This window comes from Culex pipiens, unplaced genomic scaffold (assembly GCF_016801865.2).
Source record: "Culex pipiens pallens isolate TS unplaced genomic scaffold, TS_CPP_V2 Cpp_Un0004, whole genome shotgun sequence".
Taxonomy (NCBI): domain Eukaryota; kingdom Metazoa; phylum Arthropoda; class Insecta; order Diptera; family Culicidae; genus Culex; species Culex pipiens.
The window spans coordinates 508890-528513 of record NW_026292821.1 but is presented as its reverse complement, the minus strand read 5'-3'; the positions used below and the strand labels follow the sequence as shown (position 1 = coordinate 528513).

The 19624-nt window shown below is 40.4% G+C and overlaps 1 pseudogene; it reads right to left on the bottom strand.

The window, feature by feature from the left end:
* Positions 1–5777: 5777 nt before the first annotated feature.
* On the bottom strand, positions 5778–17203 carry LOC120430424 (uncharacterized; annotated as a pseudogene).
* Between the last annotated feature and the right edge of the window lie 2421 nt (positions 17204–19624).

The window sequence follows — 19624 nt, the reverse complement described above, 5'->3', positions numbered from 1 at the left end:
ACCGCACCTTTTTCTGCCTACCAGTCCAGTTCCAGCACGCAAAAGCACAAGTTTTGAACACAAGATTGTTTTATTTTTCGTTGTGCCCAGGTTGTAACATTTCAACTGCTTGAAAAAATCAAAACAAACGCCGGGTTGCCAAAACTAGGGGAAAACTGCTCGATCTGTGATGACAAGGTTGCAAGATCATATCTCGCAGCTCTTCTTTCGAGCTGAAACAAGCTTATCGTGCCTTCTCAAGGCGTTGTGCTGCGTTCTTGAAATTCGAGCCAGTTCTGGTGCGTTTTCTGTTTCTAACGCGAAGTGAGCTACCCCTCGGATTTTCCACTGATTGATTTTAGCGCGACTTTTATCGAAGGCTAGAAGCGAAGCTAGAACGAATAGCATAAAAAACTCTCCCGTTTTCAACTGGCCGGCCGGCGCAGTGGTAGCGTGCACGACTAGCAAGCGAGAATATGTATATACAGCTTGTACGTACTATTATTTTTGAACACCATTTAAAATTCAAGTGTTTGGCTATTGACATTATTTCATGGCCAATCACCGAAATTTCAAGTGTTTTGCGATTGATATTTGAGTGGTCTGTACAGCAGGGTCAGATCATGTGCGAAACACTTCGATGCGCTGTGGGAGCTTTGCTCAGTGTAGCTTCTCGTCTCTGGCCAGCTGCGATCAAGACACGGGAGCTTTGGCCTAGGTCACCTATCTTCATCACATCGTTGAGAGAGAGGCCGTTCACTTTGGTGGATGCGTTGAAAACCACGTGGCACTTGGTGGTAGTATTCGACGGGCGAAGAACGGCGTGGTGAGGCAGGTACCACTTCTTGAGTCCAACTGGGTCTTCACTTTCTTGTATCTCCTTGCAGTGGCCAAGCTTCTCGTACTCTTCCATGAACTCGACGTACTGCTTCTTCAACTCCGGCTGTTGTGCAAACTTTCTCTCCAGAGCGTAGAATCTTCGCAGCGCCATCGTACGTGAATTGCCGAGCTCGGCTATCGACTCTTTGAGCGGAAGCTCCATCACGTACCTCCCAGTTGCATCCCGACGGTGTGTTTTCGTGAAGTGCAGCTCACATTCACTTTCTTCACTTGACACTTTCACATCACATTCATATTCTTCCAGCTCCCAAAAACGTTGAACGGTGCGGTTCAAGTCTTCCAGTGTGGCTGAGTGCGAGTGAACCACTGCTGCAGCTTCGTCTTCTTCATCACACACGCCACCAACGACCCAGAGTCTCGCGCGAACTGAGTCTCGCGTAGTATTGGCAGGTGTTTCGCCAAATGCACTTCTCCGGGCATCAGCATCTTCAAAAACAATTGATTGCCCAGTAGCAGATCCACCTTCCCAGGCTGGTGGAAAACCAGTCCGCAAGTTGTTCTCCATGGTGGCAGCTCCCAGCTGCGCACGTTCACTGCGGACGTGGGAAGGTCGGCCGTGACCCTCTCCGTGACCAAACACTTGATGTTCGCGCTAAAGCTGGAGTACCTCGAACGAAGTTGGACCACGCTGCCCGATGAAGCGTGGGTTTTCGTGCCGCCGATTCCTGTCACGGTGACGTTGGACGGGAACTGCTTCAAGCCCAGCGACTACACCATGGCCCTCGAGATGAGGTTAGCTTGTGACGCACTGTCCAATAAAACTCTGCAGGGGTGGGCCTTGTTGTTTCGATCCATTATGTCCACCACTGCCGTGAGGAGCAGCATCTGTTGGGTTGGCGTCTCGTTGCGGCAACTCGCGTTTGTCAGCTGAGCTGCTTCTTGCTTCTTGACCTTCGGGGCATGTTCGGGCCACCTTCTGTTCCGACTTGGGGCGTTCTTTGGAGTGGAGCAGACTGTGGTGACGTCGTTTGCACTTCGAGCAGGTTCCCGGTGAAGTGCACTTCTTGCTGGGGTGTCCCTTCCTGAGACAGTTGAAGCACAGGTTGTGCTCCCGAACCTTGACCATTCTCTGCTGCAACGGAAGTGCCTTAAACTCCGAGCAGGCGTGGTTCTTGTGGCCTTTGCCACAGATGTCGCATCTGTCATCCGATCTGTACTCAAACTCGGACGTTAAAACGGCAAAGAACTTCTGGGCTTGGGCTGGACCGCGGGCTTCTTCGGATTCATGTTGTCACAGCGCTCCATGACGAAGCAATGGGCCTTCAGGAACTCCACCATCTCATCGTACTCGGGTAGTTCTTCTTTCTTGATGGTCGACTCCCAGCGTTTAAGGAGATCCTTGGACAGCGCTATGCTTAGTAGGTAGATCACGATCAGCTCCGATATTCCCGTGGACTCCTGTCCCAGAAACTTCAAACTTTCCACGTGCGTCGTGCACCCGTTCGCCAACTTCCTCAGCTCGACGTGATCCTCTTGGGTCATCTTCGTCAGGTTCAGCAGCCCGTGGATTTGTTTGTCGATCGCGTGACGCTTGTTGCCGTACTTCTCCTCCAGGATTTCCCAGGCATGGGTGTAGTTGCCCTCGCTGATAGTCTTCGCGTCGATTGACCCAGCCGCAGTCCCAACCAGCGCGTGTTCGAGATGGTAGAGTTTCACCGCTGGTGGATCGGGCGCCTTGTCGACCACCTCCTTGAACAGGATCTTAAACTTCGTCCAGTTCTTGTATTCGCCGTCGAATGAGGGAACGGGCATTTTCAAAGACTGGTGTAGGGGCTTGAGGGGTAGCAGTTGCGTTCAGCGTCGCGTTTGCCCTTGTGGCGTTGAACGCGAGCAACTGCTCTTCGAGCATGAGGGCTACTTTGTCGTGGAGGTCGTCAAATTCCTCGTAGTGCTTGTCAGCTTGCTTACGACCCTCCACGTCGACCATGGCCAGGATGGATTCGTGGTTGGACATGTACTCCTTATGAGCGGTTTCCAACTTTTTCATGTAGACATGGACTTGCGGCTCGCTTAACTGGCGAACTTCCGCAGTCTCCGTGGGGCGAATAGCTTCGAGTATCTTTGTCACCCTACCTTTGGCCAGGCCTCGGCGGTGGACGAGCGTCTCGAGCTCCATCTTGATCTTTTCCTGCAACTTCCGCTTCTTCTTCTTCGCCTTCTTCACTACAGGAGTCGACGATGTGGCTGATTTTCCGAACTCAGCGCTTCCAGGTGATGTTGGAACTTCCGGTTCAAAAGATCCGGCTCGTTTGGACCATGTCCAGTTTCGATTCGAGCGGACTGTAATTTCTCGAGCAAACACAACACTTCTTCCGGCGGACTGGGGGAACCGGGAATTTCACTGGGTCGGATTTATCACAAGCAAGCCAATAAAACACTCAAGTTTCAACTAATTAAACATAAGTTTCTATCGAATCAACTCGCGATCGCGGCGGCGACTTCCGTCCGATCACTTTGGCTGCTTGCGGCGAACTTGCTTGGTCCTCGACTCGACGCGCAGGAAATTCTCGTCCGTGCTGTTCGCGCGCCAAAATCTCTCCTCTCCATCATTGTCTCTTCTCTCGCTCTCGCAGCGTCGTCAACGGCGCGCGGTTGCCAGCTTTGTCGTCGATCGCAGTAGCCGTGGGGTAGGGCACTGCTCACTCATAAAATTTTCTTCGGGCTGACAGCTTTCGGCCCGAACACCAACGTCATCTGGACAGGACTTCAACCGAGGTGGAAGCAATGCACTATGGGGCGTTTCCATATAAGCGATCGGCCAAAAAAAAAAATTTAACTTTTTTGTGTTGTTTGTACTTATTATAATGAAAACAAATAAAAATTGATATTTAAAAAAAAAAAGTTAAATTTTCGATTTTTTCATATATTTTAGCCCACATGCATTAAAGTGGTGAATTTAAATAAATTCATCCTCTGTCTATTTGATGCACTGAATGGCGGCTTATGCTATAGTAGGTAGTAGTAGGTCTATTCCCGTACCTGCAGAATTGCAGAATTGCAGAATTTCTGCAGAATTCTGCAGCCAGCATAAGTCACTTTTTTGCAGCACGTTCCCGTACTTTTCAGCTCGCTCTTTTCATCTCTCTCTTTTACAGAAGTTCTGCAAGGAGAGAAGCCGCAAAACTTTTGCCTGGGTAGCGCGTTCCAGTACTTTTCTGCAATATTGTACACAGTTGAGTGGATTTACTCAAATTGAGTATTAACTTTTTTTTTCAAAATATTAAAAAAAATATTTCTTGAACTTATTGTTCTATGCAACTTAACATTTTATTATAAAATCAAACATGTACCATGTTTTAAGTCACCCCAAGTAACCGCGAAGCACTAAATAGCAGCATTAAATCAGCATTATATTGGCATTTAATACCAGCAAATAATGCTTCAAAACATTAAATCAGCACTTTTCCCTTGAGAAATATTTCAAGTGGCGCACAGTGATGCCGATTTAATGCTTCGCCGAAAGCTCGAACAAAAGCAAACTGCTTTATCGACGTCAAGGCTGGGGGAAAAAAAGAACAGCTGCTCCACTCACAACTTGGTGGTGGGCATTCTTTGTTTTTTTTTCTCCTGTTGCGTTTCATGTGTGAGTGTGACACTTTGATGTTATTCTTACATTTTTCTCGTCGATCTCCAGGATGTGCGCCAGCCAACTGATGTATTCGGAATTGAGTGTTTGTTTTGAAAGTTTTAATCGTTGTGGTTGATGCATCGAACATTAATTAAGACTTTCTTTCTGCTGTTTCGAGTTTCCGTTGTGATTTCGTTGGACGGAAATTATCGATTATCACTCAGCAAATTGCGGCCAGCCAGTCAAGTGCAGTACAATTAATTACTGGTTAAAAGGGACAAGCACTGGCTAACGGCTAACGGGAACTGCTTTTCCGAGGAGTGCTAGGTCCACGGTTGGCAAAATTTCACAAAGTGTATCAGACTTCCGGAAAGCAGCTTTTTGCTTGTAAGAAAAGTCATTCAATTTACCAGAGGACTTTTGATAATGTCCTTTGTGCTATGGGAATATGTTTTGTAAAATTTAACCTAATTACAGGCTTCGGTTTTGTACAAAAAAAAAACTTCAATCAGCCGGAATTGAACCCAGTTCACGCAAAAATGAAACTGATGCTATGTTATAGTAGTAAAACTGACGTTTTTCAATGCTGTTTGTTCAATGATATACATCTGTTTTCTGTGGTAAAAGCACATAAAATTGCATAAAATAATGCAATATTTATTTTACACCCAGGCCTTTTACACGCAGCTGGACTACTATTTTTTCAGCTGTGTAGTTATCGACTTTTAATCAGGTTAAAATATTAACACTTGAAAAAATAATAGTCGTTCTAAATAAAACCAGGCATTAAAAAAAACTACCCCGAAATCCATCAATTTAAAATATACAAATGTCTCTTCAAAAATACACGCTCACCAAATAAAACCATATTTATGGTTATTATCATGAAAATTCGAGTTCAACCCATATAACCATTTTTATGGTTTAGTGGGTCGATCTTAAAATGTAATTAAATATTTCACCGGATTTAGAGGCTTTGCAGGTTGCCTATCTTTAGGCGCTTATTGGGGGAGGGGGTTTCGGTAGGAATCAGATTTAAATACAATTTAATTGAAAACAAATTCACAACGAAATTTTTATTTATTAAAGTATGTTTAACAAAAAACGAGTACGTAGAATCTCTCAATTTTGGCGGGGACCGACTTAAGAAGTCTAGAGAAATTCGTAGCATCCGTCAATTTCCAGAGAGAGACATATACCGTCCGGACGGTGTCCGCACCTTCAATCGGGCCGCACACGAAATGATGTTGCTGCCCGCGCGCATTTCTGCTCAAGTTCGCTTTATAAACCGAGGCCCTCACGACCACGCGATCCTTCAGGGCCGCCGCTTTCACCAGTCAGAGCCGACCTGATCAGCAGGAAGGAGCAGGATAAGGCTCAAATGGCACTGCTGAAGACTGTCCCGGTCACCAATGTGATGTTCACCGATGAATAGATTAGGAGGAAACTAGGCGATGGAGCAGTGTGATCTGCACCGGCTGTTCCGGCCGTAGAAGTTGCCGGCTGGCCGTGAGGTAACGGTACTGGTCTTGAGAACTGCCGAATTTGACGTACTGGTCCTGACCCGTAAGCACCAAAGTGTGATCCGGTTCCGTGCTGGTGGTGATGTACGTTGCTGTTATCCCGCCGTAGCCGTAGCCCGGTTTCAGGAACGCGTTCGTCATCATCGTGTGGGTGATGCACGACGGCGACGGTGGTCGCAAACCTCCCAAATCCGTCGTCGGGCAGTTGCTCTTAGCGAGTGGCGAAGGCGAAATGAGTCGTGGCCGGTTCCACCTCGAGATCAGTTCTCCGACAAGCCCAAAGTGGCGCTGGCTGTTGATCTCCGCGATATTGGACAGCGGATTACTCGTCAGAGTATTCTTGTTGTTGATGGGGTTCCTGAACTGATTCCTAGGATCTCTGGTAGTGCAAACGCCAGCTGTTGCTGCGATCGGACCACCGAGGTCAACCATTTCTCGCAGGACGTATGGCAGATCAGCGACCTGAAATTGGAGAAACCATCAGTTCGACAAGTTCAATACACCAGTAAATCAAATTTTAAACTCACTTCCAAATCCTTGTCCGCGTACGGCCACGCCGTCGATCAATGACATCGAGACAGCCCAGCTGCATGCTGCCGCCGTCATAATCGTCCACCAGCCCAACAGTAAGGTTGACCCAGCGGGTGTGCGTCCGACCCCGCCTTGATGCTCGGACTCTTGTTGCTCGTTGTCTTGCCACTCTGCATGTTGTCCAACCGGGGTTCGCCGGATTATGCTTGATCACGATCTTCGGTCCCTCCTCGTTCAGGCTGCTGATCAGCGTTTCGGTTGGGGTGATGCCCTCTGTGGTGGAGCTTGATGCTGCTATCTTTCGATTGAGGATGACAGGTTTAGGTGCTGGTCGCGGCGGGTTGTTACTTGCGCTGTGGTAGGTTCAGTAGTCTAACTTTGGATAAAGCGACTGTTTGCAAAGAAGCATTTTCCGGGAAGTGTCGCTGGCAGCTGTTGATATGGCGGTCCTTGTAATGTAAAGGTTTCAGCAATTGCGATAAATGTTGAGAATTTTGCGCGGGAATACGTACAGTCGACTGGTCCAGATGGAGCCTTCGCGGAACACGTTGGGATCCGACAAAGGACTCGGTTCGATGTTGCCAAACGGATCCGGAGTGCTTTCGTCTGCTTCGGGAGCCTCGGTTTCCACCTCGGTGATTCCGGGCTTTGCTTTAACGATGAGCATCGGTTGTACTGTGGTGGTCCCGGACCATAAATGTCTAGAACGTCCAGGCCACCGATACCGCGTTGATTTTTGTTTGTTGTCGTACGGTGTCCAGCGGAGGAATCCGGCCAGTTCCTCCGAATCAGTATGGCTTTCGACACCTGGTGGTGGCTCCTGCAAGCCAACTGTTGAGAATGGAACAAAGCAAAGATTAACTTGAAGCATATGAAGGCAACTTTTACTAACTACCTACATTTGACTGAATAATTCATGTTGATGATGGATGCTACCTAGCAGAGATGGCGCACCCTGGCGAAGGTTGCCGACTATTTATCGAGGTGCTGAACTGGAATGTCTTCGTTTTTCAGCTGTGACGTCGAAGAAGCTCAAGCACAGTTGTTTACGGCTGCGACTGATTACTAATCCTAAAAGAACTCTCTTGAAACGGTTCAGATAACGACCATTGGTGATGGTGATTTTAAATGTACGAAATACGTTGAAGTTCGCGAAGAAACAGTTAAATCCGCCGCACCAGCGACGTCGGTCTTGGCGAAGACGGTCAAACGGCGCGAGCGAGCGTTCTAGTGATCGGGAAGCTGATCCGGCTGATGTGATGTCGCGGCAAACCAGCGACTTCGGTCTTGGCGAGGATGGTCAATGGCGCGAGAGATGAAAAATAAACAAAAGTCCTAAAACCGTCCTACCGGTTCTTGTTGGCCACGTTCCCGGCGCTAGGCGGTTCTTCTAGATCGGGAAGCTGATAGGCGCCCACCGGAGGTTGTGATGCGATTCCCGTCACTGCGAGAATTTCCACACGGCGCGAAGAAGGTCTCGAGGAGCCTAAAAAATAGAGAAATATTATTTCCAGAACAGTTTATTAAATCGAATTCCGTCGAGCCAGTCATCTCAATTTTTATCATAACCTCAATCTTTGTTTTTTGTAACCCGAGACCCGGGAGAATGAACTGCGGTTGCTCTGAAAATGGTGTTATGGCCGGGAGACAGATTACCGGCTTCGTCTATAAGGGCAGTCCAGTCACGAAAGGGTCAGTTTCCAGTTCACGGTCCGGCACGGCACAACGGCAAACACTTTAACAGAATCCTCCGAGACGTAGGAAATTAACATTTAAATTTTCTGCTTCCTACAACCCGATCTGGTACATTTGCAAGCAAACCCAACTGAACAATGAAATCCGGAAAATTCCGAGGAAAATCTGGCCCATACTTACCGTAAACGGTCTTTGAAATCCGGATCGTCGTCCCAAAATCCACGCGGTTTGATTTTGTTAGTGCGAAAGAATTTGACACTTGACAGACAAAGAAATATTTCATGCAGTTTGAAAAATCGTTCTAAGTCCCAAATCTCAGTTTTCGAAGTTCGACATGCCGAACTCAGTAAACTGTTATAATCCCACTTTTTTCAGTTCTCGATATCCCACTTTTTTCAGTTCGCTTAAGCGAACTAGCAAAAGTGGGATATCTGAACTCCCAAAAGTGGGATTTTTTGTAACCGTGTACTACTTCAATTTAGTAATTATAAAACATCAAATTTACTACAACTCATAATAAAATGCTTGATTTCACTCAACTTGCAAATTGTATGTAAGCGTGTAGTGTACTCAATACCCATCACACCAACTTGCAGATACTTTTCAGCACGAAAGAGAAGAGAGAGCTTACAGAAAAGTACGGAAACGGTTTTGCTGCAAATTCTGTCTCTTTCATTGCAGAAGTTTTGCCTGAGAGAAAAGTTACTTTTGTTGCAGAAAAGTACGGGAATGCTCTGCTGCCGATTTCGTGCAGAATTCTGCAGTACGGGAATAGACCTAGTTTCTGGTTTACCCCTTCCTCTTGAGTTAAAATCCCCCCCCCCCCTCCTCTCTTCCAAATAAAAAACGATGTTTGCGGTGTTTTAGAATTTTAGACGGTTTATGGAGCATTGTATGGGTTCTCGTCCACGTTTTTTCGTAGATCCACTTGCTAAATTCACGTTTTCCTCAATAAATTCTACTAAATCAAACTCGCTATGTAACCACGGATACGTCACGACTGTCATCCACATACAAAGCGAGTGAAGTCAAAATCGAACCAAGATCGAACCAAGTTTTTGCAGCGAGGTTTTTGAAAATGTTGTATGCACATGAATTGCAAAAATAAAAACTTTTTTTTTAATCACCAAGTTTTTTTTTTCAAGCGATTTACATTTAATTTCAGATTTCCAGAGTTTTTTTTTTGGAAAAGGACTAATAAACTATTGTCTTTCATACGTTTATAGGACATAATCAATAAATTTCTAGATTTGAACTTTATTTAATATTCAAATAACTTGTAGCAAACTGGTAAAATTGGAATTCAAAATTTTAGTAGGGGAAAATGTTGAATTCAATGTTCCAAAATATTATCAGCGTTTGTTAAATTCGATTCTAACCAAAATTTTAAATGAAACAACCTGCTTTGAAGGCCTAGCAAATCACATTTTAGAACAGGATGCAATGAATAATCATCGAAATATGTTGATCAAACTCGTGGATAACTGAGTATTCTATAAATGTAATTGAATTTAAACCATCAGTCAGGAAGAATCTAATTTTGTTTCAAGGAACCGAATATATTTAATTTTTAGTTCAATGTTACGTGTTGTTCTAGTACAACTTTGTTTATCGTTCTTATAAATAATGAATGAGGAAATCTGTACGTAATACTTGTCATTTACTTAAACATATAAGCAAAAGATGATGAAAACTAAAAAATATTACTTTTAAGATATTTTTTTTTATTGCTTATTGCGAGATAAAATCACGTTTCTCCTTCGCTGTGAATGACAGGAGATTATTGCCGCCTAACTACCGCAGTGAAAAAAACAGCAAGTTGAACTGAAATTCTGCATTGATTTGGCTGTCAACTTGGTTTGTTTTGAATATTTTCCAAAAAGTCAGCTGAAAACTCAAGGCAACCTTTGACAACTGCCAGAAATTTGTTCTGCGGTTGTCATGCGGCTGTCATGCGACCATTATCTTGCGGTCGTATCACCGCGCGTGAACTCTAATTATTAACGCCCGCAATAATAATTTGTTTCATACAACTTTTTTAAAAACCCCACGTAAACAACATTGACAGCGCCTCTGGCGGTGACTTCGGAAAAGTGCATGCCTGTCAGATCCCTGTATGTAACCAATTGTTGTTAGATGACTCCAATTGTAGTTAGTCGGGTATTTTAACCATTAGTGGACCCCCTAGTAGAGCCGAAGCACATTTTTCACAAATTTTCAATATTTTAAGCACTTTTTCATTACCCTTTGTACAAAACAATGAAAACTGAAGTCTTTTGAACAATTTTGACTATTTGTTTCATCAGTTATTTGTTTTTGAGCAGAAAAATAGCCAACTGAAAAAAAATTCCTGTTGTGGACCCCCTTTTCCTATAGTGGACCCGGGTCCATAATCCGATTGTGGACCCGGGTCCACTATAGGCAAACTGTTATTTTTATACCAAATTTAACCGATATTTGATGTTTTGATGCATGGTGTAGGTCTAATGATAGATATAATGAATAAAAGATGGATTTTGCTCACTTTTCATTATAAACAAATATGTTTTGTTAACAAATTTGGCTTTAAACAACAAAAAACCATGTCTGCACCATGTAAACACATTTATTTCCGAAAAAGATCAGAGAGCAGTTCTCTACGGAATCGGTCTTTTTTCTTTAATTTTAATTTTTGTATTTTTTAATCCGGCTGAAACTATTTTGGTGCCTTTGGTATGCCCAAAGAAGCCATTTTGCATCATTAGTTTGTCCATATAATTTTCCATACAAATTTGGCAGTTGTCCATACATCATTTTTGTGAAAATTCAAAAATCTGTATCTTTTGAAGGAATTTTTTGATCGATTTGGTGTCTTCGGCAAAGTTGTAGGTATGGATATGGACTACACTGAAAAAAATGATACACGGTAAAAAAAAAATTGGTGATTTTTAATTTAACTTTTTGTCACTAAAACTTGATTTGCAAAAAAACACTATTTTTAATTTTTTTTATTTTTTGATATGTTTTAGAGGACATAAAATGCCAACTTTTCAGAAATTTCCAGAATGGGCAAAAAATCTTTGACCGAGTTATGATTTTTTGAATCAATACAGATTTAAAAAAAAAATCGAAATATTGGTCGCAAAAATTTTTCAAATTCATTTTTCGATGTAAAATCGAATTTTAAATCAAGACTTGATTCTATGACAATTTCCGGAATTCCATTTCCCGGAATGGACGTTTTCCGGAATGGACATTATCCGGAATGGACGTTTTCCGGAATGGACAGTATCCGGAATGGACAGTATCCGAAATGGACGTTATTCGGAATGAAATTTCCCGGAATGGACGTTTCCCGGAATGGACATTTCCCGGATTTTTTTTATATTACCTGATATGAGAATGAATGGAATCTTGCCTACTCACTTACTTGTGGTTAAGAATTATTTAGTTTGTACTCCGTTGGTTTCGACAACAATATGAATGATAAAAAGAAAGTGAAATGTTCGGACATGAACAATAGAAGCAAGTGTTGACTATTGAAACAATACTTTATCAACCACCACGAGATGTAACAATGTAGATCGATAGATATTAGATGTTTTTTACATTCTTTCAATGTGTTGTTATAAAAGAATTTTCCCTTCTTTTGTTAATCATTTGACTTATGTGACTAAATTCTACCATATTTTACTATAAAGCAGAATGATTATTTTCAAAGAAGGGAAAACCTCAAGAAAATAAAAAGCTTTTCAGAAAATCAATGTGTAATGTGTCCTGTCAAGAAAATAAATAGCTTGAGTGTATTTTTAAAGAATGAAAATTCCAAGGAAAAATACATTATACATTGATTTTCTGAAAAGCTTTTTTTTATCTTGAGATTTTCCCTTCTTTAAAAATACACGTTCTTTCATCAAAGTAATGGGATTTTATGTAAGAATTATCCCTTCTTTTGTTAATTCTACTAAACTTCAACTAGTTTTTGTTAAGGAACTCTGCACTATAAAGAAGAATGTGTTGTTTTAAAGAAGGGAAATCCTCTAGAAAAAAAAGCTTTCAGAAAATCAAAGCATAATGTATATTTTCTTGAGGTTTTCCCTTCTTTAAAAATACACGATCTTTAATCGATGTGATGGAATTTCGTATAAGGAATTTCCCTTCTTGTGTTAATCGGTTGACTTTTGTGACTAAATTCTACCAAATTTTATTATAAAGCAGAATGTTTATTTTCAAAGAAGAGAAACCTCTAGAAAAATGAAAACCTTTTCAGAAAATCATAAGCATAGATAGGTGCCCAAAACCTATTTTTCAACATTTTGCGTCTGCCTCGGGATTCGAACCGGCGACCTCTCGATTGTGAGTCCAGTGCGCGGTCCGATTGATCCACACAGGCAGACATGAAAAGCTTTTCAGAAAATCAATGTCTTTAATCGATGTGATGGAATTTCGTGTAAGAGATTTCCCTTCTTGTGTTAATCAGGTCACTATTGTGACTAAATTCTACCAAATTTTACTATAAAGCAGGGTGATTATTTTCAAAGAAGGGAAACCCCAAGAAAATTTATAGCTTGAGTGTATTTTTAAAAAATGAAAAACCTCAAGGAAGTACACATTATAAATTGATTTTCTGAAAAGCTGTTTATTTACTAGAGGTTTTCCCTTCTTTGAAAATAAACATTCTGCTTTATAATAAAATTTGGTAGAATTTAGTCACAAAAGTCAACTGATTAACACAAGAAGGGAAATCCCTTACACGAAATTCCATCACATCGATTAAAGATCGTGTATTTTTAAAGAAGGGAAAACCTCAAGAAAATATACATTATGCATTGATTTTCTGAAAGCTTTTTTTTCTAGAGGATTTCCCTTCTTTAAAAAAACACATTCTTCTTTAAGCGGTATACGCACATCGGAAGGAACCGGTCAAGAAAAATTTCAAATGGGCAGCAGGGGCAGCGAAAGCAAGCCAGAGAGGGTGAAGAAAAGCCCCAAGAAAACGCTCAATCTCCTTTGTTCTGCTGTTCGTAAAGCTGTTTCTTGACCCCTTTCCTTCCGATCTCCATACTAGCCTTTATAGTGCAGAGTTCCTTAACAAAAACTAGTTGAAATTTAGTAGAATTAACAAAAGAAGGGAAAATTCTTACATAAAATCCCATTACTTCGATGAAAGAACGTGTATTTTTAAAGAAGGGAAAATCTCAAGATAAAAAAAAGCTTTTCAGAAAATCAATGTATAATGTATTTTTCCTTGAGGTTTTTCATTCTTTAAAAATACACTCAAGCTATTTATTTTCTTGACAGGACTTATTACACATTGATTTTCTGAAAAGCTTTTTATTTTCTTGAGGTTTTCCCTTCTTTGAAAATAATCATTCTGCTTTAGAGTAAAATATGATAGAATTTAGTCACATAAGTCAAATGATTAACAAAAGAAGGAAAAATTCTTACATAACAACACATTGAAAGAATGTAAAAAACATCTAATATCTATCGATCTACATTGTTACATCTCGTGGTGGTTGATAAAGTATTGTTTCAATAGTCAACACTTGCTTCTATTGTTCATGTCCGAACATTTCACTTTCTTTTTATCATTCATGTATTTATATTCATATTGTTGTCAAAACCAACGGAGTACAAACTAAATAATTCTTAACCACAAGTAAGTGAGTAGGCAAGATTCCATTCATTCTCATATCAGGTAATATTAAAAAAATCCGGGAAATGTCCATTCCGGGAAACGTCCATTCCGGGAAATTTCATTCCGGATAACGTCCATTCCGGATACTGTCCATTCCGGATAACGTCCATTCCGGAAAACGTCCATTCCGGATAATGTCCATTCCGGAAAACGTACATTCCGGGAAATGGAATTCCGGAAAATGTCATAGAATCCAAGACTTACATTTCAAAAGGGCGTAATATTGAATGTTTGGCCCATTTGAAATGTTAGTCTTGATTTAAAATTCTTGAAAATATTTTTTTCGAAAAGATCGGAAAATTTCACGAATGTTTTATGTTTTAACATCGTAAATCGGACCTATAGTTGCTGAGATATCGACATTAGAAAATGGTGGGTTGTTTGGGTGAGACTTAGAAAACATCAATTTTCCTGTTTTTTAACCTTTGCGTGGCAATATCTCAGCAACTAAGGGTTGTATCAACAAAGTCCGAAAAAGCAAAATATTGAGAATTTTCTCAGCTTTTCAAAAATATTTTTTTCAATAGTGGGCAAACATGGGCACTATTTTTAAAAAATGAAAAACTGCGACTATTTTCAAAAAAGTTACCTAAAAAAGGTTATAACTTGAAAACGGTGCACTTTATAAAAAATTCACTAAAGTACTTTTTGATTGCAAATTCGATTTTACATCGAAAAATGAATTTGAAAAATTTTTGCGACCAATATTTCGATTTTTTGAAAACATCTATATTGATTCAAAAAATCATAACTCGGTCAAAGATTTTTTGCCCATTCTGGAAATTTCTGAAAAGTTGGCATTTTATGTCCTCTAAAACATATCAAAAAATAAAAAAAATTAAAAATAGTGTTTTTTTGCAAATCAAGTTTTAGTGACAAAAAGTTAAATTAAAAATCACCAAAAATTTTTTTACCGTGTATCATTTTTTTTTCACTGTAGTCCATATCCATACCTACAACTTTGCCGAAGACACCAAATGCCTCGATCAGAGGACGCCACATGTCAATCTGCCACCACGTGGCAAGAGGATACGTGGAAAATGGAGTTTAAAATGATATTTGACGTTTATGAAGTGTTTTTGCACAAATATCTGACTAAATAAAATGTTATAACATTGACAGAACAACTTTTAAAGCGAAAATTGGAGAAACCCTCCTGCCATGCGGTGGCTGATTGACATGTAGCGTCCTCTGATCGAGGCAGCCTTCTTAGTGTGCTTTGATTTATCCCTGTACATTTTGCTGGGACCATGAGAATTTCGGCAACGCCGGAATGAATCTGCTTCTAGGCAAGATTAGAGGCCTCGGATCATCTTGCACCCTTCAGAGGAATTGTTTCCCAGACCATCCCCTTGGACCCCATGGTATGCAAAAGTCGTGAAATTTCAACGACAGACTTGTACAGAGCAATGTACCCAATTGCTCAAGTTTTACGGGTTAATTCCCATTTAAACTTGTTCCTGCTCAAGGCAAGCCAATTTTCAACCAAATGGACTGAAATTTGAGCTGGAGGCCCCATTTTGAGTATTCTTTCGGGCAATCTCATATACTTTTTGATTTGAGCAATTTTATTTTTTTTGACCCGGGCTACTGTACGGTATCTCACTGCGGTACTCGACTCCGTACTGGCCCGTACTAGAGGAGGCAAACTATGTCTACTCTCTGACACCACATCCAGCAACAGGCCGCTCTACGGCTGAATTTGCTTTCGGGAGGAAGTTCAAAGACTGGATCCCGCAGTTCGGCGCCAGGGACGTTGTCGAGGATGGAGAAATACGGGACAGGGATCAATCGTATCGAACAGTAGCCAAAGAATACTACGACAAGCGACACAACGTGCGCGAAGACACAGCAGCCGAGGGAGATGTGGTGCTGATGAAGAACCAGACGAAGCAGAACAAGTTATCCACGCCATTCATGCCGGGACCGGGGACAGTGATCAAGAAGAAAGGAAACAGCGTGGTCGTTGAAACACCTGACGGGATCCGGTACAGACGAAATTCGTCTCACGTTAAGAAGATTCCGGCTCACCCAACAACCCACGAAGAAATCGAAGATGACGACGCCGAACCAACGTGGGCCACAACGGAACCGTTGGCGCCTGTTGCGGTCACGACAACACAACGAGAAGCCGCGGGCAGACCACAGCAAACCATTCGGCGACCGCTAAGATTCGATGGTTACGATCTGGAGCTTGGACAGGGCGGATACTAAAAGGACAACCTGAGAAAGGAGAGAATGTTGTATTCCACAATTCTGTTTAGCGTGTAGGGACTTTTGCTTCACCTATAAAACCCATAAAACCATCTTGAACAAGGAAATCGAAATGTCATTCATAAAGTAGCGAGTGAAGATAAAACACGCGGTTTTTGATACATGATTCAATTCGTATTTTTTTACACAAAATCCGATCTAACAAACATATTTTAAAATTAAATGCTCCAGTACAAGAAAAATATTTTTAAATGACAATTACAGTACAGTTAAAATAAAGTAAAAAAATAAGCGATTTATGCAATGAATGACATAGTATGTAGTAGTATAAACGATTAATACCAAAAGACTACAATGAATGAAAATATTTACTTTAAACACGTATATTGAACAAAATAAAAATTATATGAAAAAAAACTATTGAATTGATATGATTGATGAATTACTAAAGAAAAACGATGATTATCAAGAGAATTTAATGAATCAAAATATGTGTTACAAAAAAACGGATTTTTTTTTAAAGTGGTATACTAGGGTGGTCCAAATCTGGACTTTTTTGGGGCTACCCCCTGAAATCAAAGATTGGCCCATCACTAGGCTAAATTCCAAATTTGACCACGGGAACCCCTCCCTCCAATCGCTTAAAGTTTGTATGGGAAAAATCGTCAAAATGTATGGAGAAAAGCAACTGTTTTACTTTTTTACCTGTGGAAGGCGCCATAGTTATCCGATCCTTACCATTTCTCAAATGTAGAACCTTCATTATATTTAGAACAACTTTCCCGAAGACACCATATTTTTAGGATTTTTCCCGCGAAGTTATTAGCGCCCAAAACTGACCATTTTTGCGCGGCCAGCTGTAAGGGGCTACCTAACAACGATGTTTAATTCCAATTCGTACACGCACGTGCTCTCTCTCAGGTTCAAACTCTCTCACGAGTTTGCTTGCCTTCCTGGCTGCCTGGCTGCCTGCCTGCCTGCTTACCAACAAGCGCGCGCTGTTTCTCTGCTTGGACTTTTGTCGTCGTCGTCGTTTTCGTTTGCTATCTGCTGCGCTGCGTTCCTGGCATGTTTATTATAATTTTCAAATAAAATAGCAGGTTTGTTTTGAGATATGAGCAATTCTCTGAGATTTCGGTCATTCGATTTTTTTTGTATTTTTTAATCCGGCTGAAACTTTTTTGGTGCCTTCGGTATGCCCAAAGAAGCCATTTTGCATCATTAGTTTGTCCATATAATTTTCCATACAAATTTGGCAGCTGTCCATACAAAAATGATATGTGAAAATTCAAAAATCTGTATCTTTTGAAGGAATTTTTTGATCGATTTGGTGTCTTCGGCAAAGTTGTAGGTATGGATATGGACTACACTGAAAAAAAATGATGCACGGTAAAAATTTTTTTGGTGATTTTTAATTTAACTTTTTGTCACTAAAACTTGATTTGCAAAAAAACACTATTTTAATTTTTTTTTTGATATGTTTTAGAGGACATAAAATGCCAACTTTTCAGAAATTCCCAGAATGGGCAAAAAATCTTTGACCGAGTTATGATTTTTTGAATCAATATAGATGTTTTCAAAATATCGAAATATTGGTCGCAAAAAATTTTTAAATTCATTTTTCGATGTAAAATCGAATTTGCAATCAAAAAGTACTTTAGTGAATTTTTTATAAAGTGCACCGTTTTCAAGTTATAACCTTTTTTAGGTAACTTTTTTGAAAATAGTCGCAGTTTTTCATTTTTTAAAAATAGTGCCCATGTTTGCCCACTGTTGAAAAAAATATTTTTGAAAAGCTGAGAAAATTCTCAATATTTTTCTTTTTCGGACTTTGTTGATACAACCCTTAGTTGCTGAGATATTGCCACGCAAAGGTTAAAAAACAGGAAAATTGATGTTTTCTAAGTCTCACCCAAACAACCCACCATTTTCTAATGTCGATATCTCAGCAACTATAGGTCCGATTTACGATGTTAAAACATACAGTATGTAAAAAAAGTATTTACACCCCTTGGGCACTATGCACATTTTGTGATGAAACATGTAAACAATTTAATGTTGACATAAACCTAGTACTACGTTTTGTACAGAAACTCATGCCGAACATTTTGCTGCAAAAAGCTCATGAAAAGATGTTTTCTATAAAAAGTTATATAACAAATACTATTACAAAAATAAAAAAGGTGCAAAACAAGTTTGTACACCTTTCGAAAAATTAACATAAATAAAGTTATTTGTTGACATGAGCTTTTTGCAGCAAAATGTTCGGCATGAGTTTCTGAACAAAACGTAGTACTAGGTTTATGTCAACATTAAATTGTTTACATGTTTCATCACAAAATGTGCATAGTGCCCAAGGGGTGTAAATACTTTTTTACATACTGTAAAACATTCGTGAAATTTTCCGATCTTTTCGAAAAAAATATTTTCAAGAATTTTAAATCAAGACTAACATTTCAAATGGGCCAAACATTCAATATTACGCCCTTTTGAAATGTAAGTCTTGATTTAAAATTTTTGAAAATATTTTTTTCGAAGAGATCGGAAAATTTCACGAATGTTTCATGTTTTAACATTGTAAATCGGACCTGTAGTTGCTGAGATATCGACATTAGAAAATGGTGGGTTGTTTGGGTGAGACTTAGAAAACATCAATTTTCCTGATTTTTAACCTTTGCGTGGCAATATCTCAGCAACTAAGGGTCGTATCAACAAAGTCCGAAAAAGCAAAATATAGAGAATTTTCTCAGCTTTTCAAAAATATTTTTTTCAACAGTGGACAAACATGGGCACTATTTTTAAAAAATGAAATACTGCGGCTATTTTCAAAAAAGTTACCTAAAAAAGGATATAACTTGAAAACGGTGCACTTTACCAAAAATTCACTAAAGTACTTTTTGATTGCAAATTCGATTTTACATCGAAAACCCCTGGCCAATTACAGACTCGTGAATGTGTTTTGAGACTTGCCAATGAAAAAACATGAAGTTTGTAACCGGAGGCGGTCGGTCGGATCGCATTGGCGTAATTAAACGAATGGCTTAAGCGCCACTCCCAAACGGAGACCATTCATCGAGGGAGCTTGGAAAGCTTTTTGTGTGGAAGTTCGCTTTTGCTCGCGCTCCGTTGTTTTCTGTTATTTGACGTGATAATTGTGTCTTATTGTAGCTTAATTGTGTTCTAAAACTTTTATAACTACGTATAGTAGTGGAATAGAGTGGTTTTAAAACAAATATCGTGGTTTATTGAAGGAAAAATCGAATTTTGCGTGACCGGTCCAACGCGGTTTAGTTTGTTTTTGTTTTCATTCGGGAGGCAGCGGGGAGCTTTTGTGCGATTTCGTTTTCTGCTGTTCCTCGGCGATAAACGTCAAAAGGGTCGTCGTGCGTTACAGGAGAGCTTTTAGGTCAGGGATGCCAGCTCGTGTTTTTGAATATCTGTACATTCGAACTGTTATGTTTGTACAAGCTAGCAATGAGAAAAAGTGAACAAAATAAGAAATTTAATGCAAAAGAAACTTTCGCGTTCGTTTTT